Genomic DNA, 11,133 nt, shown 5'->3' on the forward strand with positions numbered 1-11,133 from the left:
CTCACCTTTTCCTGGACGTACTTTTGTTGTGAGGATGAGCACAAAAACACACACACACACACTATCACACACTCCCCTCTCTCTCACACATACTCCCCTGACGTCTTGTTAATGCAACTCCGGCCAACTCTAATGTACTATATTCTCTTTTCTCTCTCTCTCTCTCTCACTGTATCTTCTCTTATGACACACACACACATACAGAGAGTGTAATGATACATCTTTGGTTTCCAGTGCAGGCAGAACAGCAATGCTCGCTCTGACTCACAGGCATCAGACGCTCCCCAATGACTTGCCAAAGCTGATCTGTGCATTTAAGTGGCAAGGTGGTCTGTTAATCAACATGGGAAGCCAGCAGGACAGCACTGACGTATTGTTTTTATTCCCAGGTGAGGCTGCTGATCTGAACTCAGCCCGCAGATTTCCCCAGAGGATGAGTTGTGTGACCTGGATACTGGAGGATGATGGCAAACACTATACTGTTTGTGTTTGGTTACTGTTGCCAAATGTCCTCCAAACACAAGAAGATGTAATAATAATAATAATAATACATTTTATTTAAAGGCGCCTTTCTTGGCACTCAAGGACACCGTACACAGTTACACAAATTGAGATTAAATACATATTAAGAATTAATTAACAACAATAAAAATGAAATATAAAAATAAAAACAATACAAAAGTGACAGTAGACAGTAGCAATGATGGTTGGAGTGGGACCAAAACAGCTCGCAACCAGCCAGGAGGATATATATATCAGGATGTATATATATATATATATATATATATATATATATATAAGAAGGATATATTTCTTTTTTCTATCGTTAACAAACCTCATTATATGTATGGAAGTTCATCAATGTAAAAAGTTTCCACACTATAGCTCATCAGTGCCAGCAGCTTATTATGACCAATAGTTATATTATTATCATTATTATTGTTAGGAAGACCTCTAGTGGCCGCGGCCATTATGATGTCAGGTGACGTAGTGTGAAGAGCGACAGGGGGCGGTTGTGGTGGATGGAGGGGAACTAAACATGGGATTTTCACACAGTAGACCACTGTGTGTTTCCTGTGTGAAACCACAACTGTATTCGTATCCATGACAACAAACCTGAGCTTAATCAAATCATTTTCCTGCCTAAACCAAACCACGATCACTTCACAACCTTTACCGAGTGGTTATTATTGTTACCATGACGTAGAAGGCCAAGTGCACGTGCCACTGCTCTGCTCTTACACGTGGTCTCTGAGGGTACGGACAAACAACTAAAACAACAGAACAGGTCTTCATCAGTGCGTCTTGTATGCAGTGTCCGAGCACGGTCAGGTGGTTGAAGGACAGGTTTTAAAATTGGTGTGTTCATGTATGACTTCACTTTACGTTAAAAACAACAGGAAGTAGTATTTACAGTGAGTATGTTATGATTAGGCAGCAGCTCTCCCTCATCTCTAGTGTTTGCTTCTGTTTATTCCCCCCTTCCCTTATGTTGCGTTTGTCCCCTGTTGGTCTGTGTGTGTGTGTGTGTGTGTGTGTGTGTGTGTGTGTGTGTGTCTACCAGGGCGTGGCTTCCTGTTTCTCTTCTCCCATCAACTCACCTGTGACTCATCAGCTCATCAACAAGCAGCAGCATTTAAGCCCTGACCCCTCACTCCGTTCTCTGGCACATTGTTCAGTGCCTCTGTGATGTAACGCTATGGCAACACTCCCAGGTTTTCTCAGTGACTCTATCTAGTAAAATGTGTTGTGGTTTCCCCGGTCAGTCCTGTATCTACCTGTGCTGGTTTGCCTGCTCAGCCCTTGTCTGTATGCCAAACTCCAGCTCAGACTTCTACCGCTTTCACACCCTCACTTGCCCTGGCCCTTGCCAACCCCTAACCCCTTCCAACACCTTGGGTCAAATCAATTACCAAGTCTTACCATAAACTTCTACTTCTACTTCTACCACATTTGGGTCCACAACTTTAAAAAACTGAACTTAACAGAGTAGTCTTTGTGTACTCCCCTAAACCCAAGTCTTAACCCTAAATTAAAAAGTTAACAAACACACACAAACACACACACAGTTCTCTGCAGATGATAAAATCAAAATTCATCCGTTCAATGGAGCTGCAAGTCACAGAACCTGCCAATATTCAACACACAGAGCTTGACACTTTACCAGAGATAACTGCTGACAAATAATCCCCGCTGTGTCAGTCCCGTTAGTGTTGTAGCTTTTTATTGTGTGTACACCAGGAGGACTTGAAGCTTCATTAATACACATTCACAGTGACTGAGTTTGCATTATTAAACTACTCACCATGAAGTGCTGCTTTGGAGTTGTGGACTTTTTTTTTTTTTTTTTCATAATAAAACCAAATTGTTCAGCTGGGCCATCAAATGCCACCCACAGGCCTTGTTGAGATGCAGACAGCCCTTTTTTCAGAAAACAATCCAATGCTTGGCGGATTAATCCAGGCTGGAGGATATCAATGGTATTCTTCATCTCAGCAGAATCAAAAGTCTCTGTGAGTGCTTACATTTATTGTGCAGGATGAAGTAGATGGGATTATGGAAGCCAGTAAATCAAAAGAAATTCTGTCAAACACCTGTGGCTGGTAGTGGAGGGCATGCGGCCTTCTGAGTCTGGATTTAATGCTACCATGTGAGAAAGAGCCTGAAAGTTAAATTAATAATTTTTTGCTTTTTACACCATCATTCAGATTTTCTTGAATTGCACAAGTTAATTTGAGGTTACTCTGCTGCACCATAGCTTCAGCAGCTTAACCTTTTGACTCTGTGTACACAGGAGTCAATAAGTCAATCATTGCAACTCCAGCAATTGGAAATCTGAGTGGGAATCGACTCGAGAAGTGTAACAGTTGTTCTCCATCACCTCTGACAGCTCACTGTGGCCAAAGGGAAGGCTACAGAGAGAAACAGACAAATGTGCACACAGCTTTTCTTTTGCAGTGGCTCAGTACGTGCACTTTCATTTCACTACAGAATCTTTTTCAGAATGATTATGGTAGTGGGGCTGAAACTACATCTTGAGGTCTTTTACTATGAGGTATCAGAACATAGGGTATGACTTTCTTATTTGGTGCCACAACCATCATGTTACAAAAATGTCTTACTCTTGCTAATGCTTCTACACAATACACAGTACAGAACACTCAACTAATGTTGCTATGCAACAAAAACATAGATTTTGAGTAATCGTGCTTAGCAACAAAATGTCATGTGGTATTCTTTTCGAATGGAGCAGATGTAATCTGTAATCAAACTCTTTCAAATCAAACCCTTTTTTTCCGTATTCATTTAAGTTGTGTTTTACAACCGTGATGAATAAAACTCTCAAGTCAGAATACCCTTTTTTTTTTTTTAACATTTCCACAGTTTAATTGGTCACTGCTGGTCAATGTGAAATACACAAACACCAGCACAAAATACATCAATCTACTAGGCTTGTTATAGTGCAGTTCAGGAACCTGCACACCCACGCAGGTGTTTTCAGTTATTCTGGCTGATTAGACTTCGGCTTAGGTTAAAAATGGATGAACCTATGTTTGGAATTAAGTAAGATCACATAAGTCCATACAGGCTACTACCTGGAGAAGACATGTAATGTGATTTTTCAGCTGGGAGCTGAAATAGACAACTTGAAAAGCCGTGTGAGAGGAGGCAGCAGCGATGAGATGAAAAGCTCCAGATTTTGACACATTAACAGCTAACAAAGAGAAGCTGCCACAGAGTGCTGATGTCTAATCAGCCAGTCACAGCCGGCTGTGTTTCTGTCTGTGTCCAGGGACTGAAGTTGAAGTTAAAAGTTTTATGCCTTCATTTTTGTTTTACTATAGTAATCTTCAGGCTCAGATGAAAGGCCCTGACTCAGTCCCTGGCTCCTTCAGATTGCACGTCAAAGTGTCCTGGAGCAAGACCCCAACTGCTCCTGATGCTGCAGCATCAGGAGCGAATATATGTGGGAATGGATGAATGAGATATACTGTATAGTGTAAACCGCTTTGAGTGATCAAAAGCCTTGAAGCTTTGTATAAATCCGGTCCATTAACCATTGAGCAAAAGACGTGTATGTCGTAGTTACAGTGTGTGAAAGAGGCAAAGTTTGAACCTTGATGTTGCACTTGTGGTTAAAACTGTGGGAGTAAGAAGAGCTGAGCTGAATCATTTTAGTAAATATTTTATTAGACTGAGAAGTTGAGAACGGTCTCTGACCAGCACAATACACAACCACTAAAAACTCTGAAATCATCTAAAAAAGAAACTTCAACACGGCACAATATTTTCTGTCCTGCTGGTTTTTCACAGTGACATGTAAAGTGCGTCAGGTCAGACTTATTCCAGCATATCCCTGACACCCTGGCACCACTTTGTGGTCACCCCCCCCCCCGAGACCACAGTTGGTGGGTACTCACCACTGCTGACTGGGAGCACCCCACGAGTCTCGCCCTTTCGGAGATGCTCCATCCCAGTCATCTGGTCAAAGCAACTTTACCCTTGTCAAAGTCACTCAGGTCTTTACACCTGCCTATTTCTCCCACTCTCACACTGACTGGGAACCAACTGTTTACTTACCGTCTAACGTATGACGGACCTTGACATGCACCTTTTTTGTTGTGAGATAAACAATGTTTTCTTGCTTCACTTGGCTGATTTGTGTATAACCGTGTTCTTTCTGACCTCTTTTATTAGCTGCTGCATATTATACTTGGCTTTCTTATGCTTACAAAATTTGCCCTGATCTGAACCTCTTCCTGTGGATTTGTCATCTTGAGTTAACTTCCATTAATTGCACTTCATCTACGTTCAGTATTCACAAATCCGTTTCCCTCCCTGATGTCCTCCTTTCTTATTTCTGGGTCAAACAAGGGAGCACGGCGTTTGCACATTGGCTAAACTATCATTAATTTTACAGTCAAATTCTTTACGCTCACATTGTAATCCCTCCTCTGCAGGGGCGCTTACAGTATTAGACCCTCATCTATAGACAGATTTGTATAGGATAATCTCAGCCAGAGGTCTTTTTTTCCATTATCTAATTCTTCATCTTCAGCCATGTAGCCACAGCTCTTAATGATGAGGAAATGAATCATTAATGTCCTGTGGAAGGAAATGGGCCACTGAAATGAAATGAATTGCAGTCATGATGTTGAATGGGCTCTGCATTGAGACTGTGTCTGTTTAATTGACGTACGAATGGACGACTGGCGATGAGGCGATGCATCATGACAGAGAGCGAAGGCTGAGTCAGCTGAGATCCGAGAAAAAAAACATCAGCAGTATTTTTACATATGATGACGGACATACAGAGTTCTTCGGTTGTATCTCTGCAAGCGATATAATGCTGAAAGAACATAAATTGAATATCATGGTGGAATCTGCCTTACTCTGCAGCCTGTTGTATTTCGACCAGTGAAAATGGAATTAAGATTAAGTATCTTTATTCACTAATAAGTCACTAATCGCCCTGATTAATGGCATTTTTAGAGATTAATCATCAATTTTCAGACTCCAGTCAAACATCATGTTGCTTTGGTAACTGGGCAGAAAGCAGAAGTTAATTAAGCACTCAGACAACAAGATGAGTTTACTAACTTTAGAAAATAGCAGTTTGACAGACTAATCTTAATCCAGTGTCTGCTTACAAGCTTTTAATCAAATTTCATGATTGAAATAATGTTTAGGACACAAGTGGCACACACTGGCTCTACGAGGTTATGGTTTAGGACTGAGGCTATATTTTGTGTTAATTTATTCCAAAGATCATGCTAGAGGGTCTTTTGGAGAAAAAAATAAGGGAATTTGAGACTTTGGGTAAAAATCAACCCCATAATAATCAGTTTTCCTGTTTTTTGTTTCCGCTTTTAGTATCTTTAAAGATGGAACAACCATGTAATTCCACATTTGCAGACAGTGTAATATGTTCCTTATCAGCATGTTCAGATGCCTCAATCAAGTTATTATACTGTTAGGTAGTGCAGTACCTCTGTGTTCTCTATGGCTTCACTGCTGTATCTTGTGCACTATTTCATAGACTTCAGCTTGACATATTTGGTGACTCTGAAAATGTCTCCACTAGACTTCAATCATTTTGGCTGTGCAATATGAGTGTGTAATGATGGCAGGTCTGTGATCTGTTTTTTTTTTCAATTTCTTTAACTTCTGCTGCAAAGAACATGTTATTTTAAGCCCACATGCTTCATTTCGCAAACTTTCTTGAGACCAGGCTGCAATAAGAGAAAAGGTACTTGATTATACTGATATCTCTCTGGGCCACTGGAAGAAATCCGCTCACTCTCCTCCTCCTCCTCTTCATCCACAGACTTGAGAGGCATTTGATAAACAACCAATTTTTCGCCCCTGAGTGTTGAGCGTGGGGTGTGGCGCGGGGGTGATGTTTATTAGAAATGTATGAGGCGTGTGCAATTGGCTCCTTGTCTTGAAGTGAAAGAGGGTTGGGTAAAATCTAATGCTCTTGTGGGAGTCTGTGAATAGGTCCCTTTGTTGGAGCGATGACGAGTCATCAGTTATTGTGGGCTGCGCAAGAATCATCATTTCTGCAGGGGGCTTCCACAGCATGTACAATCAGAAGCTGAAGAGAGGGGATAAACTGAAACTTGTTAATATCAGTTCTCAGTTAAGTTTTCCATCCAACGGTAAAGATAAACGTTGTGATGGCAGCAATCTACGCCAGATAGCCCAAACATTCTTCCACCCAGCCACAGCGTCAAGTGCGTCCTGGAGCACCCAAAGGTTTCACCGGGCCAGATGTGCAATAAAAAAAAATGAGCCTGTTGTTTGTCTTTGCAAGCAGCTTATTATGACTTATAGTTACATTTTATTTTTAAACAACCTCTGGCAGCCACAGTAATTATGACAGGAGAAAAGGAGGAAGTCAGGTGACCATGTAATGATGATGATGATGAATGTCGTGTAACCTTAAGGAAATCCTTATTTTAACCCAACCCACAATCTTTTATCCGCAGTTCCAACCTTTTTGACCTGTAGACAGTTTATATATTGTTTGAAATGTTGCTGTTTGGTCTGTGTTTACTTACTAAATGATAAACAGACATTTCAACAACAGCGTCACACAGGTTCATGCACTGGGTGGTGTTGGGCTGGCTACCTCACAAACTGATGACCTGCAAATTAAAAGTCGCAATATTGTTGTTGGGGGTGTGATAGGAGGTAATGAAGAAGAGAGAGTCTGCATCATGTTCAATGCAATCACAGCTGAAACACCTTTTTAATAGCTTATGGAGTTTATAATTATGACTCAGCAGCAGAATCATAGTTCCCCTCTGGCCTGGTAGCAAATGTTCCTTCATCTGATACAGATCTGCATCCTGGGGATTGTTTGGTTAATGTTGAGCTAAAAACTTTTTAAAGCCTAACCTCCCCATGGCTAAGAGCAGTCTTTGTACGATATCCTCTGACAATTGACCAAAAGAGGAAAACAAGGCCAACAAAGGCCTGGTCCAGTATCAGCCCTTATGGACCTAAAGGCTTTGAGGTGTGTCCCTGATCAGTCTGTGAGGAGTCAGGGTTTTTCCCTTTCATGCACACTTTCAGTCTGTAAAGTCTTTTCTTAAACGTATGATGGCATGATTATTCCCAAACATTTTTTTTTTAATTTCTGAAGAAATTAAAGTGTAAGAGGAAGATAAGATATGAAGGACAAAAAAAGAGCAAAGATTAATCAAAACCATGAGGCTAAAATCTGTGTGAAGGTGCAGAGACTAAATTAGTCAACAATATAAATTCTTAATAAATTATACTGTGTCTTGTAGAGTCCCTTGGTCTGCAACTTCTATAGAAAAATAAAGTATTTCACAGTTATGTGGTTTCTCTCTGATGATACTGGTTCAATAATGGAAAAGGCACATGACCCCAATAGAGAACATTTTTATTACTAAATTATGCTTTGGACTGTGAAGACCTCCTAATGTCTTTGACTTGCAGTTAATGATGAATAACCATCCCTCCTCCCTGACTGTCGCTGTCTCCTATGATTCATTCATTCATTTATCTACAAGGACAATACATTAATCAACTCTTGTGTACATTTGCCACTGTTCACAGTCAGCCAATTTTAAACTGTACAGTCCTAAGATTGGAGGTCCACATGATTTGATGTAAGTTCACTTTTTGCTGGTGGTTCTCAACATGTGTAGCATTAGACAGAAATTGGTAAATATATATATATATATATATATATATATACTGTATATATATATGCAGCTGTGGGAGGGTCTGTATGAGGAAAAGGTTTTCAAATGCATCATATATTACATGAATATTTCATTTGGAGCAATGAAAACAAAAACATACACGCAGGAAGGCAAAGCTATTTACATAATAAATATTTCACTGGGTTTATCCAGATATGCAAAGTGTGGCAAACATGGAGGGAGTGACTCACTATGTACAGCAGAGTAGAACCATGTTGATGCAGGGTGCAAATCCAGGAACAGAGAGTAGATTTAGTTTTAGAGGTGGGTGTTGTAATGACTGACTAACATGGACTGTACTGTGGATTTACTGTGCTTCAGTTTTCGCTGAATCACAGCATCATAGGTGCATGAAACTGTGGGTCAATTTAAAACTCGTTTTCCTCTCTTCTTGACTCCTGATGAGACTGCCCTCACCAGAGAAAGTGACAGCAGTGGGAAAAGAGAAATGACTACTGTTCCTTACTCCTAAAGGGTGACTTCTTGTGGCCATGTTAATAATTAACCAATTTCCTCCACCATAAAACATCTTGGAGAGGATTATGGGTGGTGGTAGGTTGGACGCATCGCATGAATGTTTGAACCACTACATTGTTTTCGGTGACCATGGTTTAAACCTGTAGATAAGACTCTTCAGCTCTTGTCCTGACACGCATACAGCAGGTGAGCTAAACATGCAAACATATACAGTAAATGAAGTTTCCAATAATAAAAGGATTATAAATATTCACTTGGGCTTAAATAAAGCTATATGTACATACAGAATACAACCGGTCAAAATGTTTTAAGAGACGCAATGATGGTTGAAGCTCTCTCACCACCTGCTCCCGGCAATAAACCATGTTCCATTGCACAGGAAACTTACAGACCTCTTTCCTTTGAATGGAAACTAGGATATACTAAGGAATTATATTTCTCCTGTAAATCTTTGGCACTGTAAAATTCAACATTTTTTTTTAAATAAAAGCTATTCACAAGTATTAATTTTCTCATTTTATACATCATATGTGTAACTCTCCTATTCCAAGATAATCTCAAACTAACTAAATCTACCAACAACATAAACAGGATATAGCAAAGGGTTTTATTGCTGTTTCACATGCAATCGTGAGACCGTATGTTGATTCCATTACATCCCAAATACCTCTGTGCCATCAGAATGATAAAAGGCAATCAGACCTGGGATCAGAACTCTGATGAGGTTTCGGGTTTGTTTTTTTTTTTTAAACCACATGATTGTTGGAAATCTTACTCCACTCCTCATACATGCCAGTGTGAAACCAGACAGGCCGTCTCTGCACTGCAGTCAATCTCAGTTGGATACGGGGCCACTGATGGTAAAAATAACATGTTTGATCAGGGCTGACTCACTTTGGCTGATTCCCAGAAGACAGAAATCTTGGCATGGACAAAAAAGGACAAACTAGGAAACATCATAGAAAGTTTTTAAGGATTTAAAATGTGCTTTTAGAGACACAACAAAGATAAAACACAAAGTAAATGTGTAAAAGCTCCCAGATTTAACTCTAACTTCATGTGGTAGAAGGCTGGAAAAGAGAAGCTTGATATCAACATGGTGTGTAATCTTTCCTGACTGTTTCAGCAGTTAAAAAACACACAGCACTGGTCTGGAGAAAGTTTTCACCACGGAAAACAAACAACCAGCTACCCCATGATGTAGTGAGGCGCCTTTGTCCCCCAGCCAGTTTAATTAAAATGATCAATCTGGAACGCAGTGGAGGTTTGCCATTGTTTGCATGCTCTGCCCTCATACTGCATTAATAGAAATGATTAATATTTAATGAGAGCTTTTGTGGGCCACAGGTGTGGAAGAGAAAGTCATAAGAGTTGAATTTCGAAACTCAAAATATCAAATTTGAGAGATATTTCTAAACTCGATACGTCAAGTTGGAGAAAAGATTCTTGACGGTCATCACTGACTTTAAATAAACCATGGATATCTGCAGAGGCCCGGACAGGTCGACGCAATGTAAGAGCAACAACACAAACACAAAAGCAACAACATGAATGGCAGATCCATACAAAGTGGACTAAATGTAATGTTCCTTTGCACTAGGTGTAACTGATTGAATGTGTTTTAAAACACACAAAATTTGCAAAGAACAGTCTCTCCAGTTGATCTACTTTCGCTGTAACGTTAGTCTAATATCGCTAATGTTTCCATGCACAGGTACAGCTTTACATTCATCGGATTTATTAATGTTACCTACATGACGTAATGCTAACGTTACTGCATAGCTAGCTTCACAGTAACGTGACATTGGATGGCAGAGTACATGAATATGAGAATGCTTTTGCGTTCCTGTTGTGGCTTTGCAATCATGTTGTTGCTTTTGCATCCGCCTTGTTGCCTTTTTATTTGTATTGCGGCTTTTGCGTTTGCGTTGTTGATTTTGCATTTCGTGCTGTGGCTTTGGCATTGTGTTGACCCATCTGGGCCACCGTAGGCCACAGTCCATGGTAGCACCATAACTGAATTTGACAGTACATTATGTTCCAAAGTCACGTGATACATTAACACCTGTAGGCTTGACATTTTGGAGTGCAGACATCTGATGAAGAGTGCAGCACCACAGCATCACCTTGCAGATGCTGATCATTTTCGCACGCTGCTTTCTTCCTCGTTGCTTTTGTCAGAGCCATCACACTGTGCAAAACATGCAGGCACCATCTGCTTGACAAAAGGCTGGAAGACTCCTATCAGACAATGTGCAGACAGCAAATGGGCACATCCTTTTAACCAAATTATGCCAAGCCTAAAAAGCAAGAAAGGGTATGATGAAAAACGGTAAACAAGGAGGTAAAACTAGTTTTCTGAGTATTTTTCTTTCACAAAACAGTAAAATCTGGAAATGAAAACCGTAATTGTGAC

Source organism: Seriola aureovittata, chromosome 8 (assembly GCF_021018895.1).
Source record: "Seriola aureovittata isolate HTS-2021-v1 ecotype China chromosome 8, ASM2101889v1, whole genome shotgun sequence".
Classification (NCBI taxonomy): domain Eukaryota; kingdom Metazoa; phylum Chordata; class Actinopteri; order Carangiformes; family Carangidae; genus Seriola; species Seriola aureovittata.